The following is a 26,815-nucleotide window of genomic DNA, read 5'->3' on the forward strand; positions in this document are numbered from 1 at the left end:
ACTTCAATTATTTTTTTTACAAAACATGATTAAAAATTTATCGTACTTGTTTCTCATAACATAGTAAATCAACCTAGATCCATCTTAACTCTGGATCTATCAAGCACTGAGAGGGATCAAATCTTTCGAGGTGCAAACCTTTCTTTGCACCTCGAGAGATTTGATCCCTCTTGAAGCTTGATAGATACGGAGTTAAGATGAATCTCAGCTGGTTTCATTCGTGTGCGGCCAAAGAAAATCTAATGAACGTATGATTAATTTTATCAATAATATGTAAATTCATTTAATATTAATATAATCATTTTAAATATGCTAAATATGTCTCAGATTAATCTGGTCATTTTGATTTTAAATTTGCTTAGTTACCTCAGTTTGTTGAGATGATAAATATTATTAATAACTTTAATAATGAAAAACGATAAAATACAAATTTTGAATGTAAAGTGACAATGTAATAATGTTGAATAATAGAAAATGTGAATAATAAGAATATAGTCCATTATAAATAGTCTTCATTGTGATTAATCTCAAACTATTTTATTCTACTATTCTTATTGTCACCCTGGTTACTTTTGTCATATTTTCATATCAATTATATGAAAAGGACATGTTAAATCATAAACCATTTAAATCTTTAGCTTGAGCTATTGTAGTAAACATCATACCTTGTCTCTCTTTCTCTCCAATATTAATAGGTTGAATTACTATAACATAAAAATCATTGTACATTGTCAATAAATTTTTGTGTTTACACGGAAATCAATGCACAATGTTAATCCAATTACTTTAAAATTAATGTATCATCATACATCCAATTACATCAAATTAAAATCAACATCTACGCTGAAATCAATGCATCTAATGAAAGAAATGAAATAAGATTAGAAAACAACATTTACACTCAAACCAATGCATCTAGTGCAAGTAAGCAAATAAGATTATAAACCAACATCTACAATGAAATCAATGCATCTAGTGCAAACAATCAAATAGGATTACAAATCACCATCGATTATGCATATAGTGAAAGCAATCAAATAGGATTAGAAATCAATGTCTACACTGAAATCAATGCATTTAGTGCAAGCAATCAAATAGGATTAGAAATCATCTACATTTAAATCAATGCATCGAGTGAAAAAAATCAAATTTTATAAGAAATCAACATCTACATTGAAATAAATGCATCTAGTGCAAGTAATCAAATAGGATTAGAAATCACCATCTACACTGGAATCAATGTTGCATTTAGTGCAAGCAATTAAATAATGTTGTAAATCATCTACATTGAAATCAATGCATCTAGTGCAAGAAATCAAATATCATTAGAAATCAAAATCTACACTAAAATCAATGCATCTAGTGCAAGCAAGAAAATAGGATTGGAAATCACCATCTACAATGAAATCAATGCATCTAGTGCAAGAAATATTCTTCTCTCCCCCCTCCCCCTTCATATATATCTATATCTCCCTCCATCTCTCCTTCTTTGTCTCTCTATCTCAACCCCCCAAACACACATGCTCTCTCACTCCATATATATCAATCTCTCTATCCCTTCCTCCCTCTCTCCATCTCTCTCTTCTTCTCTCTCTTAACTTTCCATTTATATCTATATCTCCCTTTGTTTCTCTATATCACCCCCAAAACATACACTATCTTTCTCCAATATATCTATATATCCATCCCCCTTGCCCTCCCTACCCCCTCTCTCTTCCCCTTCTCTCCCTCTCCCCCACTTCTATCTCTTTTCCCTCCTATTGTCCTCTATCCCTCTCTCTTTATCTTCCTTATCACTCCCTCTCCCTCTCTATTTATTTCTTCTTACCTCCCTCTCTCTCACCCTCCAACTCCATCTCTCTTTCCCTCCCTCTCTCCACTCTCTCACATCCTCTCTCTCTCTCTCTCTCTCTCTCTCTCTCCAACTCTATTACTATATCCATCCCTCTCTCCTCTCTCTTTCTCTCCCCCATTCTCTCCATCTCTCCTCCTTTGTCTCTTTATCTCACCCCCAAATAGACACACTCTCTCAGTCTCTTCCTTGTCACTCCCTCTCTCTCTTCACTTCTCACTCTCTATGTATTTCTTCTCCCTTCCCTCTTTCCCCCTCCAACTCCATCTCCCTATCCCTCCCTCTCTCCTCATCTCTCTCAAGTCTTCTCTCTTGTACTTCCTCTCTCTCCCTTTCTATCCTACCTCCCTCTCTCTTATGCCATCACTCTCTCTCTCTCCCCCCCCCCTTGCCCTCCAATCCTCTCTCTTCCCCCTCACTCTCATCCTCTCTCTCAAGTCTTGTCTCTTGTTCTTCCTCTCTCTCCCTCTCCCTCCTACCTCCCTCTCTCTTGCCCCATCACTCTCTCTCTCTCCCCCCTCCAATCCTCTCTCTTCCCCCATTGCTCACTCTCTCTCTCTCTCTCTCCAACTATGTTACTATATCCTTCTCTCTCCTTCTCTCCTCCCTTCTCTCTATCTCTCCTTCTTTGTCTCTTTATCTCACCCCTAAACATACACTCTCTTTCTCCAGCTCTCCTTTGTCACTCCCTCTCTCTCTCCACTTCTCACTATCTATGTCTTTCTTCTTCCCAACCTCTCTCCCCCTCCAACTCCATCTCTCTATCCCTCCCTCTCCTCCTCTCTCGCAAGTCATCTCTCTCATCATCCTCTCTCTCCCTTTCTCTCCTACCTTCCTATCTCTTCCCCCATTTCTCTCTCTTCCCTCCAATTGTCTCACTATCTCACTCACTCTCTCCTTATCTCTCTCCCCCTACATCTTTGTGTCTCCCTCTCCCTCTCTTACCCTTCTCTACATCTCTCACGCATCTCCCCCTCTCCCTCTTCATTCCTCCTATCATTCAGTTTATCTCCATATCTCCCTTGTCACTCCCCCCAAGTCTCCACCTCTGTCACTCTATGTCTTTTTTCTCCCCTCCCGTATATTTCTAGAGTTAATATGTATCATGATATATTAATATATATTATAAAATAACAATGTATTAATCCAAAATTATTAAATTTAATAATATTAATATTATAATATATTAATATGAATATTAGATTGAATATTAATATTAGGGTTAATAATGTTAAATTGCATGGTGTCAATAATAATTTGGTCCATGGTATTTGGACCATAGGCTTCACCTAAATAAAACCTCTTTTTTCTTCTTTTTTGAGTGTTGGTAAGTATAAAGAGGTTTATGGAGAAAATATAAAAAGAGGTTTTATTTATTTACCATACCTTTGGTTTATTTATATTTTTATTTATTTACCATATCTCTTTTATTTACCATGGTATTTGGCCCATAGGCTTGGTATATAATTAGATGATTTCTAATCCTATTTGATATATTTTAATTTATTTACCATAGCCTTTAAACTTCTTTTATATTTATTTATTTTGTTAGATCTTAGGCTTTTATTTACTATACATCTTTTATAAATATGTATTTGGTCCATGGTATTAATAATTATTTGTCCCATGGTATTTCGCCCATAGACTTCATCTAAATAAAACCACTTTTTTGTGCTTTCGTAATATAAAGAGGTTTATGGAGTAAATATAAAAGGAGATTTTATTTATTTACTAGACTTCTGGAGTAAATATAAAAAAGGTTTATTTATTTACCATACCTCTAGTTTATTTATATTTTTTTTTATTTACCATACCTCTTTTTTTAGTGTTCATAAACCTATTTATATTCTAAATTTATATTATGTTTATACATAATAATAATTAGATTGATTTTTAAATAACGCCAATATTACATAAAAAATGTTAATGTTAAATTTAAACATTATGTTTACATTTACCTTTACATGTTTAAGTGTTTAACCATTGAAATTAAAACTCTTCACATTCTCAACCACATGAAACCGTTTTGTTTAGTTCATTAACTAAGTGGCATGCAATTGTTTTGGCCGCAAAGGTATGGACATTTGGCAAAACATTTAAGTTAAATGAATTAACATGGACATTGCAATGTTAGACATGGGTTCATGTAAGGGTGAAGAATTTGTTGTGCATTTGTTGGTGGAAGCACTCTTGGAATTGTTGGAGGGGGTAAGGGGTTTGGAGACTCTGCACCAATCTGGTTGCGAAGGTTTGCGAGGGAAAAAAAATTCAAAAACTCTAGGCAGTGTTTTAATCATATTTTTGATAGTAGAAATAGATTCAGCACCATCAAAAACTTCTTCTAAAACACTTCAAATTATGAAGTTTGACAATTTTTATTTAAATTAAAAAAATAATTTACATTATTAATTTAAGAAAAGTACACCTGACAGAATGAATCTTTAAATTTGTACAGTTAAGGGGATTTTATAACCCAATTAATAAGTATTCTGCAATTTTTTTTTAAATTATCGTTTAGCTGTACTACAATTACAATTATAAAAAACCCATGTTGCTTTTAAACTTTCTATTAATTTATAAAGCCGTGTTGAATGAATCCCAGCTCGACTATCCTGTTATATTATAATAAAAGACAATAATATATCAAATATTATATTATGATTAAAAAATAATAAATAAATATTTGGAAGGTCGGCTAGTCTTGAAGAGGCCGAAAACAAGGACCATATAAACCATAAGCAGTATCATCGCATGAACAATATATTGTTGTAGATTTGCTTTCACCGATTCACAATGGAAAAAGTCAAGTCATTAAAAGTGGAAATTTCATTTTCCACATGTGCACGACTCTTCAACATGGTGGACGCAATTGCCCAACGATCTAAAGCCAGAAGGGGTTGGCGTGTTTGCCTTTAAATCTAGACCTGATATGCAGGTTGTGTAAAGTGTTTACCTTTAGTATAGATCTATGATCTATTTTAAATAGGATTTAATTTAGGTCGGCGTGGTTACTTTTAAATCTAGATCTGATATGCATGTTGTGTAAAGTGTTTATAGATCTGATATGCATGTTGGGTAAAGTGTTTATAATTAGTATAGATTTATTTTAAATTCTAAACATATAATGAGTTTAGAGATATATAATTTTTTGAAGTAGAATTTTTTTATGAGTTTATATATTTAAATGTTTTATATAGTTTATGTTAAATGGGGATTTAATATCAGTTTAGAGAGATACAATTTTGTCAAATGGAAATTTTTTATGAGTTTATATTATTTAAATGTTTTGTATAGTTATTTTTAAGATTTTTTACAATTTTTATTTTGGTTGACATGAACAAAATTTCAATTTAATAGTGAAAGACAATACACTCGTAGAATAAATCTCTCCACTCAAAAATCTAATATAAAATAAATCTATCAAAATAAATATATGATGATGATGGTTAACGTGGAGTGAGACCAACTTTGGTCTATTGGACCTAAAGACACAAATTATTTAGCTTGATTTAAGATTTTATTCCTATGCTCAAAAAGCTTGGAGAGAACCCTGCCAAGCTCACTATAATTTTGACATCGTAAAAGGCTAGGAAGGTCAGTATTGCGACAAAGATTATGAAACTTGGATCTAATGTGGTTGTACGCGGGGCACTCTAAGAGGAAGTGGTTTTCATCCTCAATGTTCCTATTCTCACAAAGATGGCACATCCTATCCATCCATGGTGTTTTAGGAACTGCCCAACGACATGTTTCACTATGGAGCTCATGAGAGTTCATTCTAATCTTCGCTATATTAATTTTCTTCTTTGAGCTAGCTAGAATAGAGAAATACTTTTGATCTTCTAGGGTGGGATTGATGACCTTCTTATAATAACTTATTTTTCTTTTAGCTCCTAAATCTTTCTCACACCACATTTTTTCTTTGAATTTAGAAGTAACAATATTTTTAATGTTATTAATGTTTTGCAATGCATCATTCTCATTGATCTCCCAATGGTTTAACCACGCCCTTGTGTTTTTATACCACCTCGTTTGAGCCTTAGGTGGTTTTGGTTGGAATTTAAAGCTAGCTTAGGAAGTCTATAATCTCCTATGTTCTTGAGCTTGTGCTTGTACAACAGAAGCCTAGTCATAACTAGGCTCTCGATAGGGGAAAGACCTACTTCTATAAGGAGAATAGGGTAGGGTGTATTGCTTTTAATTTTAAGGTTATACGTTATAAAGCGCTTCTCGATTTGCTCAATCTTTCTCGAGGATTCTCTAGAGATGCTGCAACCCCAAACCTCACATCCATCTAAGATAACACGAGTGACTAAAGTTTCAAAGAGGAACTTCGTTTTATCCCACATTACGAGGTTTGTCATTTTGCAATTATTTTCAAGACCAAAGTAAGCTTTCCACCCCCCATTAATCCTTTTCTCAATGCTATAGTTCCACTTGAGCTTGTGATGAATATCAATTCCTAGGTACTTGTAAGAATACACTTTCTCCAAGTTATTATTGTCATACATAAAATTAGCGTAGGTGTCCTTCTTGGATTTGATAATCATAACTTTTGTTTTGTTGATGTTAACAGTCATACCCATGGTAGAGCATAAATTCTTAAGAAGCCTAAGTTGCTTATCAAGGTCAATGGACACCTTGCGAGGAGAAAAATATCGTCACCATACAGAAGGAGGACGACTATCCGAGCTAAGATTGTGCCAGCACATCTTGCTTCCTCTAAATAACCTTCGAGCTTGTCAATGTAAATTCCAAATAGGGTAGGGGAGAGGGGGCAACCTTGTTTAACTCCAATATTACACTTAATATCTTTTGACCACCCCTCATTGCTCTTTAGCTTGGTAATTACATTCTCATATAACCTAATAGCGATAGCTCTCAACTCGAAAGGAACCTTTAGCTCTTCTAATCTATTCCAAAGGTTGTTTCTAGGAACAATATCGAAAGCCTTTCTAAAGTCCACAAAGCAACAAAAGAGCTTAGATTTATCATTACGACATTCCTCCACAATGATCTTAAGCATAACGAGGTGGTATGTTGTTGAGTGATGCCTTCTAAAACCCGCTTGGCCTTTAGCTCACTTACCTTCACTTTCAAGCCATATATTCAACTTCTTTTCCAAAATACTACCATATAAGTTAGCTAAGAGAGGGCTGACCATAATTGTCCGATAATTAGAGGGGTTATTTGTATCCCCATTTTTAAAAATAGGGATAATGAGGCTCTCAGTCCATAGCTTAGGGAACCCTTGCTTGACTGCTTGATTGAAAAGCTTGTGGATGTGGGGGATGAGGACAAGGCCTCCAATTTTTAAGATTTCCGCCTGGTAACCTTCAATGTCCTTAGCCTTCCCATTAGCTAGGCGCTTAACCCCAAAATCAATGTCTTCTAGAGAGAAAACTTCTTTCGTTGTGGGTATGGTTTCAAAGTTGTCCATGACATTAGGAGATTCATAGAGCTTTTTAAGATAGGAATTACAATCGTGTAAAACAATTTTATTATTATCTTTAGTTTTCCTAGTGAGAATCTGCGTCCGAAATTTCTTAGGAGCTACCTTAGAGAGGTGTAAGAGATTCTCTTGTCTTTTACGAATGTAATGCATTTTTTTTCTTTTAGTTAGGGCTTTGTATATTTTTATCTTGTCCATTTTAAGAGATTCATCAACAACTTCCTTAATTGCTCTCCTCGCACTTTTACAATCTTTGTCATACCATGGGTTGGTTTTGTTATTTCTTTTATTATTTGAAACTTCAATTGAGAACATGTTAATAGAATATGAGAGGGTTGTAGTAAAATTATAATAGAGGTCTTCTATGTTGTCTATACTACATAAAGGATTCTATGTTGTCTATACTAGATAAAGGAAGCAAATTAGTTTTTAACTTTTTAAGAAATAGATCGTTTTTATTTTTAATTAAGTTTTTTTTTGGCTATAAAGATGATTTTTTATAGGATCTCTATGCATGACAAAGTTGAGAGTTATAAGTAAAGACCTATAATTATTATTTTTTAAATGAAAATAATTATTTAATTTTAAAATTAATTCAAAGTTGAAAGTTATAAGTAAAAACCTATAATTATTTATTTTAAAATAAAAATAATTATTTAAATTATTTAATTTTAAAATTAATTTAAAGCATGCCTCTCAAAGATGTAGCATAACAAACCCCTACAATACTATTATAATATAAAATAAACGAACCCCATGTAATAATATTAAATGCTAATATAAAAAAAATAAGTTTGTAAATAAAAAAAATACCAGAGATATAAATATATGCTAGAGATGTCGCATAAGGAACTCGTAGAATAATATTAGATAATCCAAGGTGCTGAGATGCATTATAAATAGATTTTTATCTATGGAATAGACTTTAATAATTAAATTTTATTTTACTTAATAGGAAATTTCTACTTAATTTAGTGTTTTTAATGTTTTAGATATTTTGTATGCATTTGCTAGATTTTATGTATTACATAAATTTGGATGTGTGTATTAAATTAATTGCAATTAATTTTATGCGTTAAATAGATGGTAATTAATGTATTTAATAAATTTTAAATGCATTCAATAGATTTGAGATTTGAGATTTTATGTATTAGATTAATTTGGATTTGTGTATTTAATGTATTTAATAAATTTTAAATGCATTCCATAGATTTGAGATTTGAATATATCACTATATTGTATAGTTTTATTTTTTGAATAGATTTTATCTAAAACAATATGATACATAAAGCAATCTAATTTATTTCATATTTTTAATAATTATATTACAAATATAAAGTGTTAATAAATAGTTATTCAAAAATCATTTTATTAAATAAAAATGCAAGAAGGAAAAAAATATCTAATAAGATTTATTTATTTTATAAACAATTTATTTGAATACATTCAAGCTATGCATTATTAGATTTTAGTGAATAAATAATAAAATAATAATAATTTTATTGAATAAACAATAAAATATATTGAATAAAATGTATTTTATTTTAGATTTTTATTGAATAAAATAGATTTTATTTAAATAAATTTGATTTTATTCAATAAATTGCAATCATTGCATTCAATATATTTAAATGCATCAATAGATTGTATAGATTGAGTGTATAGCTTTCAAATCTATTGCAATAATGAAAAAATTCAAGTCCCTTTTCATTATTGAATACAATCTTTTTTCTTTTAGATTTTTATTCAATAAAATTATTTTATTTTATTCAATGAAATAGAAATAGATTTTATTGAAATAAATTTGTTTTTATTTCATAGATTTGAATGTATCAATAGATTGCATAAATTGAACTTAGAGTTTGAGTGTATTTCATTTAGAAGTACTTTTTATTGATTCACTTAGATTGATTAGATTTATTACATTCAATGTATTAAATACATTACATTTATTAGATTTTTATAACATGTATATATTTTGTTAAATAAATTTTATTTTATTTAATTGATAGTTTTTTCCTTTTTAGATTTTTACTAACAAAATGATTTTTGGATGACTGTTTATTAACACTTTATTGTAATCATTTATAATGTGAAATAAATAAATTGTTTTATTTAACCTATTGTTTTAGATTGTTTTGTTTAACATATTTAATAGATTTCTATGATAAGTTTAATCTATTGAAATCTATTGATTTTAATTGCAATAAATTGAATGTATTAAATTTTATAATAAATTTAATATAATTTTATACAATAAATTTGATGGGAATAGATTGAGTGCATTGCAATAAATTTAGATATATTTTATTCAATAAATTTTATGGGTTGCATAGAATATATTTTATTTTAATGAAAACTCAATAAATTTTTTTGGTACTTACATGCATTAGATACATTTTCACAACGACAAATTTTAATTAATAATATTTTTTTTTTCGGTAAAAAACTATACTATTATATTATGTACATGAATAAAAAATTACATCATGATAAATCAAGAGAGAACCAGGCTCTGGGTATGTCACCCGAGAGCAGTTGAGGCCAACGAGGAAACTAGCCCACGTAGGGGCGCCAACCATATAAGCGAGATGATCCAAAAGAGCAAGCCCACGCAGGGGCACCAACCGTTTTATCCCACGCAGGGGAGACTAACCTTACCCATCCCATTAACAAAGTTTCAGAAACATATACAGCAAAACAAACAGCAAAAGAGAGCAGAAGAGTTGATGCTAGAACTGAGCCAAAACACGATAGCTAAAGAGACCAGAGGACCAGACAGAAGAGCCAAAAGAACCTTGTGCTCCGGCGTCATCAATTGTCCATTTGCACTTCCTCTACCCGGCACCAACCGTAGGCTTCCCTTTCAACAACAGTGGGAAAAGTATCTTCCTCTTCGCCGGTCCCCTCCCTCTGATCGTGCTTGCTTTGCGATGCATTTTCCAGGTCTAAGGCAGGACCTTTAACCTCCTGCTCCGGATTAGCTTCAGGAACTTGTGCTTCGTGCATCTTGTTATCAGTCTTCCTCTGCCCATGCTCACCCAGAGAATCATTGTCTTCCTGGGCATTTTCAATGAACAGGACCGAGACATGCGCACTAATCCACGGGTTATTCATGGAACTGCTAAAATTGAAGATAGCAGAGCCGAAGGCAGGCAAGGCAGCCGAGCTCGAAGCCCCTGCATCCATGAATTGACTGGAGTGGAGGGGATTAGCTCCAGTGGAGCGTGCAACATTGCAATGGCAGCAATGTATAACATTATCTGCCTCATGACTGCGAGAGGTTCCCCCTCTAGAAGTGCCTCGACGGCTAAGCAGACGCTGTCGAGGTCTCACCATTCTCACAGGGGGTAAGGGGAGGAAATTCCAACAGACCACAGGGTAATCCAAACACCCAGCTACCAGAACCGACTGTGGAATGAGCCAGACATACAGAGAGGATATCCCGGTGGAGACGGAGAGGCAGGGCAACCGGAGTTGCAGAGACCTGCTTGAAGGAGGAGCCACAACATTCCCTGACCATACGCTGCAACATCACTTATAATCTCACCTTCTTTGCCTTGGAGCTCACCCGCCGTAACTGCAACCTCCGGTTGAGCCGAATTGTCGTGCCGGGCATTAACTATTCTCTGCAGCTTCACCTTATACCAGATGTGTCCCTTTCCTGCGTTTTCGACGTCTGCCACGTGATGGCCAGTGGCCGGCATGTGGCCATCCGCCCACGCCTGTCCCATCTTATCTAGCACCCGCATCCAGGGTAATAAAATTTATTTTATTCAATATATAGATTTCTATTTTATTTTAGGTTTTTATTTCATTCTATAGATTTTAATCAATAACATTTATTTTATCCAATAGATAGTTTTTTATTTTATTTTAGGTTTTGATGCATTAGATAGATTTGTATGCATTTATTAGGCTTTATGCATTATATAAATTTGAATGTGTGTGTATTGTCTGTATTATATAGATTTCAATTAATGCATTGAATAGATTTGAATGGATCAATAGATTGTATACATTGAATGCATACATTCCATGTATAGATTGAAATGATTTCAATAGATTCCATTATATTTGAATGCATTAGATTGCAATAGAATTTGGTTCATCTAGATTTAATTTGTATGGGTTCACTTAGATTCAATAAATTTTCATGGTACTTAGATGCTGGATAGATTTTATGCATTAGATATATTTTTATGCATTGAATATATTTTAATTCAATATAGATATATTTCTATTTTATTTTAGGTTTTTATGCATTAAATAGATTTGTATGCATTTGTTAGATTTCATGCATTATATAAATTTGGAATTGTGTGCATTAAATAGATTGCAATCAATAATGAATGCATTAGATAAATCTTATTAAATATTGTTTATATATAGATGAATGCAATAACTCTGTTTATAATGTAGATGATTGCAATGGATTTGAATGCATTAGATTGTTATTGAATTTGGTTAATCTAGATTTACTTTGTATTGGTCCACTTAGATTGAATAGATTTGTTACATTAAATGTATTTAATGCATTAGATTTATTAGATTTTGTGGGTTGCATAGATTTTATTAAATAAATTTAATTTAATTGAATTGAATGCAATAGATTTGTTTATAAAATAGATGATTGTAATAGATTTGAATACATTGTATTTCTATTGAATTTGGTTTACCTATATTTACTTTGTATTGTTTCACTTAGATTGAATAGATCTATTACCTTCAATGTATTTAATGCATTAGATTTATTAGATTTTATGGGTGGCATAGATTTTATTAAATAAATTTTATTTTATTTAATTATTAGTATTTTTTTTTTGGATTTTTATTTAATAAAATGATTTTTGTTTGACTGTTTATTAACACTTTATATTGCAATGTAATCATTGAGATTGTGAAATAAATTAGATTGTTTTATATAACATATTTAATAGATTTCTATGATAAATTTAATCTATAGAAATCTATTGATTTTAATTGTAAAAGATTTATTGCATTAACTTCTATAATAAATTTAATAGATTTTTATATAATAAATTTGATTGGAATAGATTGAATGCATACATTGCATATATTTTAATAGATTAAAATCCATTTGATTTTATTCAATAGATTTGATTCAATAAAATAGATTTGAGTCCATAAGTTTTATTGAAATAAATTTGGTTTTATTCAATAAATTGCAATAAATTTTATGCATTGAATAGATTGAAATCAATGCATTAAATAGATTTTAAACTCATTCAATAAATTGTATAGATTGAATGAATTAGATTGCAATAGAATTTAGTTCATTTAGATTTATTTTGTATTAGTTTAGTTAGATTGAATAGATTTATTGGATTTATTACATTCAATATATTTAATGCATTAGATTTATTATATTTTATTAGATGCATAGATTTTATTAAATAAATTTTATTTTATTTGATTGATAGTTATTTTTTCTTTCTACTTTTTTATTCAATAAAATGATTTTAGGATGATTGTAATCATTCAAAATGTGAAATAAATTAGATTGTTTTATGAAACCTATTGTTTAAGATAAAATCTATTCAATAAAATAAATCACAGTAGATGAACCCCACTAAAAGTTTACTATGTTATTTTTACCAAAATATTTCTCAACATTCATAATATGGATCACAAAAGCCTTAATTCAGATAAAATAAATATTTTGAATCTATATTATCTATTGATGCCTTCAAATCTATCGAATGCATTTAAAATTTGTTGAATGCATTGATTGCAATCTCTTTAATGCATAAAATTTATTGCAATATATTTAATGGAGACACATACACATTTATCTAATGCATATAATCTAACAAAAAGCATACAAATCTATTTAAGTCAGAAAAACATAAAATAAGTAGAAATATTTTTATTGAATAAAACTAAATTTATTTATTAAAATCTATTCAATGCTCGCACCTTCAATATCTACAGTCACTCCTTGCAGCCATCTCATGGGGATGATCTTTTGCTGATTTTCCATCCTTAACTGAATAGGAGACCACTGCAATGCGGGTCTTCCCATCTGCGCCCAAGTCTGCTTTAGTAAAATGTTCGCATCTGACCCTAGATCCAGAATAACTTGATTCATTTCATATTCTCTTATCTGCGCGGTCAGTCTCATCTCTCGCCCTGTCCTTGATTTATGCTTACCTATCTTCCATACAATGTGTGGTTTACCCGGAGTGTTTCCGACGCATCTATTTATAATCTCTTTTAACCCCTTCACAGCCTTGCTATTGCACAAAAGCTTCATGTAGGTCTTTAGAAAGGTCGTAAGCATAGAAGGGTCCATTTCCTGATTAGGCTTATCCTTGCTCCTTAAGGTAGAGGCCTCATCAAAGCTCTTCTTTGCTTCCATGAATGTTTCATGTGCGCGCTCCGAATCAAATTCAGCCTCCTTCGCCAGAGCTTTGCGAACCCATACGCTGTCTTCAGGTTGTTTCCCCTTATCATCGCCTATTTCAATTCCACTTCAAAGCACTATATTCACATTCGGATCCTCTTCGTGAGGCTCAGACCTCATCATCTACAGGTTCTGAGTCGACTGAGGTGGTAGCACCCCTTTATTGTGTATCCTCGCTATCAGCGCAGGACAGTCATTTGTCTCATGATCAAACTGAGTACAATATTTGCACAACGGTCGTGTTGGGTTAGCGCATTCACGGACATAGTGTCCTGGTCCTCCACAGTTGTAGTAGATTAGTTGTCCCCAACCTCTCCTAGGTCCTCCTCTGCCTTAGCCTTGTCTGCACCCCTGAAAGCCTGTTCGTACCATCCCAGCGCTCTGGTTAGGGGGCTATGCTTCTACCTGAACCTTATAGGTGGGTGTTCTGTCCATCATCAATTCATAACTTCTGCAGTTGCGCTCATCATGCCCTACCGACCTGCAGGAGTTGCAGAATAGTTGTTGCGATGTTTGTACAAACTTTTGCAGCAAATGGCAGTTATTCGTCTTATGTTTCCTTGCTATTTGACATATAGCACACCGCAATGCGGGCCCCGTGCTCGGTCCTGCTTGGGCCTCCATCCTCAAAGGCATTGATCCTCCTCCTACAATGTAGTTCGCAAAGACTGGGCAGTGGTCTTTGTCATGCCCCTGACCCTTACATTTCAGGCACCATATTTCTTCGCGCACCTTCGGTCGAACTGTTCTGTCTTGCTTCAAGCTTTACATTTCAAGGCAAAGATTTTGCAACTACGCATGGATCTGCTGAAGCCCCAAATTCGGGTCTTGCATTAGCGTTTCATGCAGTCTCATGGCAATCTCCAAGGCCTCTGTCTGAGTCTTAATATTCTGTTGTGATAGTGCAACCCTTAGGTGAGGTAGGAGCGAAGCCATGAACCACTCGTGGTGATGTCCATCTGTTAACTTCATATTAGCTTCTCCTATTTTACACTTCAACCTCTGATCCAATTCCCAAGGTGTCTAGCCTAGTTTCATCGCGATTTCCTTGAACCCCACAATCGACTGTGCCTCAGATTTAGGCCTACTAAATTATTTATTCAGTGTGGTCTGGATGTCTGCCAACCGAGCGTTTGGGTTATCATTAGAGTACTTGATGTACCAGGTTAGCGCGTGATCTTGCAAAGCACTAACCAATGTTGCCTTCTTCATGTGATCATCTGTGATGCCCTGAGCTTCCCATACAACTTTCACAATGAACCAAAACTAGTCCAGGTCCTCATTTCCCAAGCCCTTAAATAAACGCAACTTCACTGACTTTGCCATGTTGAACTGCGGTGGAGGTGGTGGTGGTGTGGGTGAAGTCGTAGGTGACAATGGTGAAGTTGGAGATGGTGTAGGTGGAGGTGGTAGTTGTGGGAATCCCTATCTTATTAACTGAACTACACTTCGCGGAGAAGCATGTGCTACTCCCTCTTCGTCACCCAATGATGGTGAGATAAGTTTTTCCACTTTGTGTAGCTTCAAACATCAAGATAACTGTATAACCCGTTTTTTGCACAATAACATCTTAATCTAGGTATTTAAAGACTTCAAGTACTTACCTTGCAGACCTTTGAAACATCATCGCTCCACCTCACTGTAGCTAACTAAGGTATCGACCACAAATTCAGTCACAAATCCTACTATGATGCGATCGAGGCAATGATCCACAACACGGGCGATCTTATCCTCAAAGGCTTTGAGCCTCTGTACTAAATATGAGGTCTAGACAATAGGACTATCAAGTCTCCACCTTCCTTGGCTATCCGCTAGCTTCGCGATCCACTCGTATAGCTCAACTGGAATGGAATAGAAAAATATCTCGTGGATTTCTGTATACAGGTACCTGTCTAGCCATTGTTCCCTTGTCAGCCATGGATTTCTGTTCTCTTGCGCCACGAATTTGTGGATCTTCCTGTCTAACCAGTCTTCGATCTCTTTCTTAGTTGGATTCCAGTGATACGACATCACATGTCTCATGTAGATTCCAGTCTCAGCAACGGAACCATTTGTTGGCTTTGTGGGGCCTGACCTAGGTTCAACGTTAGTTATCCAAACAAGTCCCTACACTACTGGCCCTTTCGGCGTTAGCCCACAGAGAGCGGACTAAAGTCTCACCCAAAGCAGTATGGGGGGTTGATGGAACCAAGTTTTCGCACCCTGAGATGGTCGTGATATTGGTTTATACCCTATGTTCCTAATTTCGTGCAGGTCACTAAGCTTTAGGGCTCAGTGAGTCTACCCCTTTATTGCGCCCTTTAGTACCTCCACGAAGGTGTACAATTTACCTTTGCGTAACCTTAACCTGTGATGCAGGTACTTTCGTGATGCTATGACAGCGTATTGTATAGGTTCCCAAGTTATCTTAAGTGTTTTACTTATCTTACTAAACAATCCCAGTTAGCGTTACATAAAATGATATTCTTACTTGTGTTCAATTAACCAATATAATCACATATATTCGCACATCACATAAACATTGTGAATTAAACCCAAAAAGCAATATAACCAAATGCATTAACAGGAAATAAATACAAAGAATGTGTAGAATACTTCTCTTTATTGATATCTTCAGTTTGATACAGACTCTATCCGCCCTGCACACACAGCTGTAGGGGTCTGCGCACTCAGCTGTGGACTTCCACCCTAGGCCTTTGTGCACTCAGCTACAGAGCATCTACCTATGCTAAGACTCGAAACACTTAGACTTCTCTACCAAGACTCTTCACTTAATTCTTTGCTATCTTCTAAAGACTACATAGAGTGAGCTTACTTAGCTCCTTTTTATACAATCCCATGGTCTGCGGACCATGGGTGGATCTTTACAACAAACTTTACACTTTATAAAATAAGGGCGGACAACCCTTTATGAATCTTGACACCTTTGCACTCCGCGACCACAAAATGTGGAGACTTTACAACTTTATTACAAAATTGACCCAAAACATGGGATTTTAGCCCAAAAACTATCCTTGGGGAAACTCGTTCCCAATAGAAATGAATTGCGTTGTGATCGTCTTGATGAGACAGACACAACCATACAATTTTTGAGCCAATATGAGAACTTTGAATTTTGAGCTAAATACTAAGCACCTGATCACCTAATCATCAAATAATAGTTGTGGGTCATTATTCACCTTGACTAAGCTAAAGTTGAAGTGGGGCTCAAAATTAGTGAATAAAACGTGGTGCTATAGGTTTGATACAAGTGGCTACTACAGTAGGTCTTGTATTACTATAGGACAACCTGTAATGCTACAAGAGAGGTTCTGAGAATCTTTTTGATGGTGAAAATGATGTATTGAGGGTATGGAGAGGTGGATGGAGGTTAAAGAGAACGAAGGAAGGTTGGGTTGAGCCCCCTAGCCAAGCCAAGGACCTCTTAGAGGTTTGTCTTACATTAGGATATGTGCTCACGGTGTCCTAAGTTTTCTAGGCAAAATGACTTATGGAAACAGAGTATTGGGACAAAATTGAGGATGGAAAGAGAAGATGGAGGAGTCCAAGATGGAAGTGGAAACATTTCCCTTCCCTGTCGATCAACACAATCCTACAATCAATCACATGCATACATCCATTGATCATTAACAAAGTGATATAAATTATGATGGAAAATATGAGTTAAATTTAAATAACATATATCTTATGCCATAACACTAATCTAATCACTAAACCAACTTCTAAGATAAATAAAGAAAATGTAAAGCAAAGCAACTAAAATTCACCTATTTCTAAGAAATCATAAACACAATATTTTTAGACTGAGGTTGTGAATCCTTCTACTCATTCTCCTACAAGAGAGGTGATGTAGAATCTTGCAACCACATGTTTTTATAGCTTAATCCCTACTGAAATGAAAGAAACTATGAACTGCTTGGAATAAAGAAAAAACATAAGTACAAAAATAGGGACCAAAGCCTCTGGGTTGGGTCCAAACCTAAGGGTATCAACCCTCTGAAACTAACCTAGATGCAACTTAATATCCAACTTCTCATTATCAGAAAGTAAAGGTCTCATACATCACATAAAATTTCAAAAATGACAATGTCAAGCTTCAAGCTCAATATCTACACCTAGATGAATAAAAAATTTGAATCCTAATGAGATATTCTTCTTGTTTATTTATAAAAAAGGTGTATAGCATCTCCCTTGAAAGTAGGAGTGATTCCCTCCTTGATCCCAGAAATGGTGGATATTGTCACTCTTTAGCTTCACGTGGACTAGTAGTCACTAAGATACCAATGAATTTAAACTAGTAAGAGAGGATGCTATGATCCCAAGCCGAGTTAGGGAGTTAAGCAGGTGGAAAAACCCCCTATATTCTCTCTTGGTTGTCTCCATCAAGCCCCTGTGTAGTAATTGCCTAAAAAATGTTTCCTTTTCCTTCAATTAAACCACATTAGGCCACATACTATGATAAACACCTTTTACTCCTCTTACTAAGCATAATATAATAAATAATATAATTTAATGTAAGATAAGGATAGTTTTAAGGCTGGAGGATGCCATGATGATCTTCAAAATAGACCTATTGATGGTGTTCCCTCTTGTGGGTAATAACCTACATTTCTTTCTATCTCAGTCCACTCCCTCTGCTCTTTTGTTTTATCTCTTCCTTCTTGTAAGCCTAGCAACAAGGGTGAAATGAGTTTGAGTCATATCCACCTAATTTTCATCCTTTGCATGATTCTCTTGTAAAATGGTGTTCTATCCAAGGCATTCCTTTACCTTTTAGGACAATGATATTCTCTAACTTGTAGACTATGGGGTAAGGCATGCCATCTTCTCTGGCAAGCTTGCAACCTCCTAGTTCCCAACATTCTAAGGGTGTCTTCAAAGTGTAGAATGGATTGCTCCTTGCTAGTAATGTATTTGGGTGCTAAAGTTGCATCATTAGAGATGAGGCTATGATTGCTGATGACAACCTTAGGGTTCACTAGCTTTGCTTTGATATACAAGGGTTCCTTCTCCTCCTTTGTCATTACCATTTTCACATCCTTAGCCCATGTCTCCTCGTGACTCAACCAAGATGCCAAATCCATTAGCTTCATGTCTCCCAATCTTGAATTGGGATCTAAAAAATTTAGATTTGTCAAAGTGAAATTATGCATATAGAATTCAGCTAACTTTGCCCTGTCTTCCATAATAGTTTGGTTGCAAAACTCAATAAACTTCATGTAGTCCTCAATAGCCAGAGACCCATATTGTGTTAGAGTTTTTTTTTGGAACTGCAACCACTTTTCTTTGAGGAAGAGAGCATAATACTTTGATGGTTTCCTACATTGGAGGGATTCCATAGAAATACTTACCATGGTGGGAAGTCATCTTTCCTTCTCCTGCAACCTCTCTCTCAACCTTGTGTTTTCTCCCTGTAGCTGCTCCTTCATAATAGACGCCCTCAACCTCAAATCTCTTCACTCCTTACCCTTTTAAATTGATTTCTCCTCTATGATTCCTACATATTCCACATTCTTGTATTTGGAAATTTGCATGCACCTATGGGTTATTCCTCTCTCTCCCTCTCCATCTCATAAAGGCGTGGGATTGCAAATTTTTTAGGGATAACCCTTCCTCCTTCAATAAATTTGTAGTAGGACCCCAAGCTAGGTTATCGGTCAGGATCTTGGAGCTCTTGTAGGTATTTTTCCACTGACTTTGAGGTGGTTTTTTCCATTTGTAGTTCCCTTTTGTGCTCTTTTAGCTTCCCTTTTTATTCTTGTAAAAGAATCTACCCCTCCTTTAGCAAACCCTGTTCCTCATGTAGAAAACCTTGTTCCTCTTGTAGCTTCTCTTTTTCTGCTTTGTCAAAGGCATCTGGTCTTCTTGGCTTCTTGAATGTCACTGACCTAGTCATGGTCCTACCCACAGATGCTACAAGTGACTTTATTTTGGTTTTAGGAGGAGTGACCTCCTCAATCTCGTAGGTTTTAACCCCGTACAGAAATTACCTGCATACAAATTCTGAAACACAGAAAATAAATAATGTGAGAGAAGAACACATAGAACACATATACACAAATATTTTCCCCTGGATCCCAAAACCGGAACTACGAGCTTGATTTTTCATTATGTTCCTTTCAATGTTATAATACATATTTATACATGTTGAAGCATCCAATACCATGGACTGAAAACCATCGCGTCCAATACCATTGACCGAAAACCATCGCGTCCCAAAAACATGTGCAAAAATTATGCAAAAAACCATAGGTGGGTCCACCCAACCTAACATAGGGTCCAAAACCAAAATTTTCCAAGGCGTTGCCCTAAACCCCATAAAGTGGGGTTACGGGTGCCCCTCAAACCCCTTGTTAACTATGTGGAAAGAATATAACATAACCCAACATTCTCCCACTTTCTGTTTTCTTTCCATAGGGGGCCACAAGAGAGCTTAGTCATTTTTCCAGCCTTGAAATGCCCATTGTCTCTATACACCAAGAGAACTTCTTAGAGCTCACAAATTTTTTCAATGCATTTGCAGTATTCTTCAAAGTGTCCACCTTTACCAACAACACCTTTTTGTCTTTTATCATATCCCTCACAAAGTGATACTGAACATCAATGTGCTTTGTCTTTGAGTGATATGTGGGCTTCTTTGCCAAGAAAATTGCACTTTGGTTGTCACAGTCTATCCTTATAGCTTCCTGTACTAACCCCATACTTGAAAACAATCTCTACAACCAAACTGCTTCCTTGCTTGCATGAGTGGCTGCCATGTATTCTGCCTCTGTAGTTGACAGTGCCACTACAGATTGTTTCTTACTCATCCAACTAATTGCACCTCCAAATAGGTTAAACACATACCCACTTGTAGATCTTCTCTAATCCAGATCTCTAGCCCAGTCTACATCAACAAAGCCATGAATATCCAACACTCTATCCAATCCTGGTCTTCCTTGGTAGCACAAACCATAATCACTAGTGCCACGCAAATACCTGAAAAACCGCTTCACTACTACCCAGTGCTCCTTCCCTAGTTTTGACATAAACCTGCTCAATACTCCCACTGCATGTGCAATGTCTGGTCTAGTGCAGACCATTGCATACATTAGGCTATTGACTACACTTGCATATGGAACACGAGACATGTGCTCTTCCTCTTCTTGTGTCTTGGGACACTGTTCAGTAGATAACCTCACACCTACAGGAATAGGAACCTTCACCGGTTTACTATCCTGCATATTAAACCTCTGCAATATTGTCTCGACATGCTTCCTCTGGTTTAACCAGAGCTTCCTCTTTGCCTGATCTCTTTTAATTTCCATGCCCAAAATATAGTTTGCAGCACCAAGATCTTTCATGTTGAATTTGGAGGACAATTGGGTCTTCAAATCCTGGATAACTTCTTTGTCATTTCCAGCTAACAACATATCATCCACATACAAGACCAGATAAATAACACGGTCACCAATTAATTTAAAATACACACAGTTATTTTCTTTGTTTTGGTGAAGCCAAGTCCCCGTATAAATGTATCAAATTTATGATACCACATCCTTGGTGACTGTTTTAATGCATATAGAGACTTCTTTGACTTACATACTAGTTCTTTCTTACCCTTCACCGAAAAGCCTTCAGGTTGCTTCATGTAGATCTCCTCTTCCAGATCCCCGTGAAGAAATGTTGTCTTCACATCCATCTGTTCTACCTCAAAATCAAAAGCAGCAACAACAGATACAAGTAATCTAATAGAAGTTACCTTGGCAACAGGAGAAAAAATATCACCAAAATCAATTCTCGGCACCTGGGAATAACCTTTTGCTACCAACCGAGCCTTGTATTTCTCCACTTTTCCTTCTGCATTTGTCTTCTTTTTGAACACCCAATTGCTGCCAATGGGTTTCCTTCTAGCCAGAAACTCCACCAGATCCCAAGTCTCATTTTTGTGCAAGGATGCCATTTCATCAACCATGGCTTCTTTCCAGAGTTTTCCATCCTCTGAATCCACTACTTCCTTCACAATTCTGGGATCATCATCAGTAACAAACAAAGCAAAATTTGAACAGAAAGTAGATGGACTATACCTTTCTGGCTACCTTCTTTCTCGAACTGATCTTCTCACAACCGAAGTTTGTGGCTCTTCATCTTCTGATTCCTCCTCTGCTGTAGAGTTTGATTCTTCCTCCTTTAGCTCAAACTCTATCTTCTTAGGTTCCTTTGGTTGGACTTCATGTTTAATAACATCTCTCACCTCTCTAAACACCACATCTCGGTTGTACATAACCTTCCTTGTTACTGGGTTCCAAAGCTTATAACCCTTTAAACCATCCTTATACCCAATAAAGATGCACTTTTCAGATTTAATATCCAACTTTGTTCTTTTCTCCTTTAGAACATGTAAATATGCATCACATCCAAATACCCTTAGATGTGAAAGAGAGGGTTTCTTACTAGTCCATACCTCTTGTGGAGTCTTATCCTCCAACGCTGATGAAGGTGACCTATTGACCAGGTAACATGCAGTATCCATCGCCTCTGCCCAGAATTCTTGTCCTAACCCAGCACCATTGAGCATGCTTCTTGCCCTTTCCATCAATGTCTTGTTCATTCTTTCTGCAACTCCATTTTGCTGAGGTGTATATGGAGTAGTCTTCTGCTGTGCTATACCACACTTCTTGCAGAATTCTTCAAATTCCTTACTGCAAAACTCTCCAACATTATCTGTCCTCAGCACCTTTATCTCCTTCTCTGTCTAGTTTTCCACTAGAGCCTTAAATTCTTTAAACCTATCAATGACTTCAGATTTCTTCTTAAGGAAATATATCCATGTATTCCTTGAGAAGTCATCTATAAATGATACATAGTACACAGACTTACCCAGTGATGGAACCTTCACAGGTCCAAACACATCACTATGCACAAGCTCTAATATATGTTTCACCCTCTTACCACTAGAGGGGAAACTCACCCGATTCTGCTTCCCGTATACACAATTTTCACAGAAATCAAAATCCAGAGAGCTATTATTCATACCTTCTACCATACCTTTACCATGAAGTATTCGAAGGCCCTTCTCTCCAATATGTCCAAGCCTTTGATGCCACAACATGGTTCTCCAGAGACCACTAGATTTTTTGCTCCACTTTCAGGAACCACGAAACTATTGCACCCATCAACAAAAGTGCTACCTTGCGGCTTGTACAGAGTTCCAATCCGAACTCCCCGCATCAATACCAATTCTCCCTGAACCATCTTGCAGGTATCCTTCTCGAACACTGTTTTTACACCTGCATCATATATATTACTAGCAGAAATCAGATTTTTGGCTAATGCAGGAATATGCAAAACACCCAGAAGTGTTCTAACCCTTCCACCTTGCAGCTTCAACTTTACTTTTCCACGACCAATGATTCTAGCCTTCCTGTCATCCCCCAAGAAGACATCACCACAATCATATTTCTCATACTCACAGAACCACTCTCTATGGGGAGTGAAGTGAAAGGATGCACCTAAGTCAATCAACCATGCCTCGTGATCTACATGTGTACTTGAAGAAGCTAAGTACATATCCCCACCTTCTTCTGAGGTGGTTTTCGCCTTTGCAGAAGGAGCCTCATCAAATCCCTTTCCTTTGTCAGGAGCTTTAGATTTATAGTCCCTTTTGAAGTGGCCTTACTTTCCACATTTCCAGCACACCACCTTTACAGGTTTTCCTGGAGATTTAGATCTCCCTCTAGATTTAGATCTCCCACTCGATGACTTATTTTTGTTTATGTTCTGGGACCGTCCTCGTACAGACAAGGCATCACCATTTTGGCTCTCCATATTTTTTCGTCTCATCTCCTCCATTAGCAAGGTTGAGACTCTTTCATGAAACTGAAAGGCAGTTGCATTTCTACCTATTGCAATAACCAGACTATCCCACGAATTTGGTAGAGAACACAAAAAATTGATGCACTTATCTTCATCTGAAATTTTAATATCAACAGATGCTAACTGACTTACCACAATATTAAATGCATTTAGATGCTCTATCACCGAGTCTCCATCTTTCATCCTCAGGTTATACAACTTTTTCTGCAGGAACAGTGTATTCACCAGAGACTTAGATTGGTACAAAGTCCCTAACTTGTCCCATAAAGCCTTTATTGTAGCTTCCCCTAATACATTCAACAATATTGAATCTGAGACACATAATCGTATTGTGCTCTTTGCCTTCTGATCCAACTTCTTCCATTCTTCATCGGAAACTCATGTTGGTTTAGTACCCGAATCTACCACGATCCACTGATCTTTATCCACCAACAGATCCTCCATCTTGAGTTTCCACAACACAAAACTCTGGCCATTAAATTTCTCGATCTCTATCTTTCCACTACTCACCATCTTCTTTCACCACCAGAATCGATCTCGTAGATCTCCCATTGAACAGGGTCTACCACAGGCCTGAGTGAAACCCCTCAGCAACAAGGGTGTCCCCTTAAAGCCAAATCTACTTTGATACCAAATGTAGGTTTTAACCCCATACAGAAATTACCTGCATACGAATTCTAAAGCACAGAAAATAAATAATGCGAGAGTAAAACACATAAAACACATATACACAGATATTTTCCCCTGGATCCCAAAACCGGGACTACCAGCTTGATTTTTCATTATGTTCCTTTCAATGTTATAATACATATTTATACATGCTAAAGAATCTAATACCATGGACCAAAAACCATCGCGTCCAAAAAACATGTGCGAAAATTATGCAAAAAACCATAGGTGGGTCCACCCAACCTAACATAAGGTCCAAAACCAAAATTTTCCGAGGCGCTGCCCCAGACCCCATAAAGTGGGGTTATGGGTGCCCCTCAAACCCCCTGTTAACTATGTGGAAAGAATATAACACAACCCAACAAATCTTTCCTTCAGTGGATCCTATTTATTCCTTTTTACTTAATGATTCATCAATAATGATAGGGACCTTTGTAGGTTTTCTTTATCTAATTATGTTGCTCTTCCTAGTTCTAAAATACATGGTACCTTGTCTTGATTACTTCCTCTTAGGCTTGACAGGAGTGCCAAATGTAGCTAATGTTGCAACTACTTCCTATTAAGTATCCCCTGGGGATAGAATTATTTGATGTGGTTGTTGATGGGCTTCTAAATTAGCCATAAATCAAGGCGCATTAGACCATCCTTTAAAGCATCAAACCTCTCTTTTTGCATTAGATGACATATTTTTAACTTTAATATGTCCATTATGAAGGTTAAGAGATATTGCATATTTGTGCCTAATATTATTTATTTTTGTAGAATATTTGGGAAAATTATGAAGATTTGGAGGATGAGATAATTTAGGGACTTTCTCCCCACTACACAAGAATAAATATTGGATAATAATTGGAAAAAATATCATGAAATCGTTGAAAAATTCTAGAGCTCCAGTGATTGAGAAAATCTAGGAATGTGTTCCCTATCATTTAATACGGATTCCTAGTGTTGGAAACTACATCCACCATTTGAGGGATTTTAGAGGGGAAATCTTCCTACTTTCGAGGAGAATTCTTCCTCATCATTTTTTATAAGTACCAATTCAAATTTTCCTCTAGAGGCTTGTATCTCTTAGTCTTCTTGTGGAGAAAACTTGTAATTTTGCAACTCCACTTTCATTTCTAGTAGGGATGTACTTGGATTGATTCAAATAATGAAGTTTGATTGCATTTTTACCTTATAAATATTAGTATCCTTCATAGGACTCTGAGTATTCTTGGGATTGGGCATCCTAGGGCCTCAGATCCCTTTTTTATAATTTTATTTCTTATTTTCACTTCTTATTCACATGCATCTCTTATTCTTATTTTTCCTATTTCTGCATTTAGTATTAATGCTTCTTTTGATGTAGGATTGGGTTAAATTATCGAATTAAGTTATTTTTCATGTTATTTACAGAGTCACAAGCATGATTCATCCTTAGAACAACTTTGAAAAGTCATATTCATCATTGAGCTACTTGGATTGGTTTACTAGTTCACAAATCTAGAATTTGTGGAAGAGTATTAGTATTTTTCTAGTATTTTTTAGAACATGTTAATGAGCTTCATTTGAGTTTCTTCCACTTGTATTAGGTCATAAAATAATTAAAATTAATAAAAAATTTACCCCATTTCATTTTCACTTGATTAGGTTATGCATTTGATAGGTTAACTAGCTCACTAGTTTTTGAATTTCCATTTTTTACAGTAATTTTCTGCTATTTTTTAGCACATGTTAACATGGGTATTTTGGAGTGATTCCACTTGGAATGGAGTCCTATGGCATCCTACTTAATAAAAACAAATTTCCATCCCATTTTAATTTTATTTACTTTGTCATTTGGTGAATTATATCCTCCTGTAGCAATTTTATTTTGTATGTATCAATTATGTTTCCCCTGTAGCAACCTCCTTAGCACTCCTGTAGCACATGTAAAATTGACCACATTTGCTCCAAAATCTTTGTTTTTTTCTCTTAGGCTTGAATCATGACCCCTGGGCTCTAAATCTATTATCGAGGAAGAATAATCACCAATTAGGACATGCCTTTTTACAAACTAGATTACGCCTAATTATTTGAATTCGTGCTCTTAGGATTTCAATTACAAAATGTTGTTCTTACCTAGGATTAATTTCTTTTCAAACTAAAATTTCTATTTCTGCAATTATTTTAGGCTTTGATTTCATGAAATTCACTCCATTACATCATATCAATGAAAAAGGGACACATCATATGCTACACATATAGTGCCGACACCTCTTAAGTTTGTACGAACCCCGGGTTGATAATTTAATTTAGCAGCCTTGGGAGTTGTAGCATTCTTGTTGCAATACTAGGGCTCATGAATTTTTGGTGCTGTTGTCTGGGAGGTGTCAAAGTATGCATTGTTTTCTTCCATAATTGATTCATTTCTTTTACTGTTTGGAAAAACAAAAAAAATGCATTAGCCATATTTCATTTCAGAAAATTGCATTGCATTAGCATTCTTATTCAACTTTGTTCTTTTATAAAAACAAAAAAAGCACTTCTATAGCACCTAAACCCCCCAACCCCCTCACTTGATCACATGGTGCAGTAA

The sequence above is a fragment of the Pinus tabuliformis genome, chromosome 9 (assembly GCF_031772625.1).
Source record: "Pinus tabuliformis cultivar Carrire ecotype Pingquan chromosome 9, CPIR1, whole genome shotgun sequence".
Lineage (NCBI taxonomy): Eukaryota > Viridiplantae > Streptophyta > Pinopsida > Pinales > Pinaceae > Pinus > Pinus tabuliformis.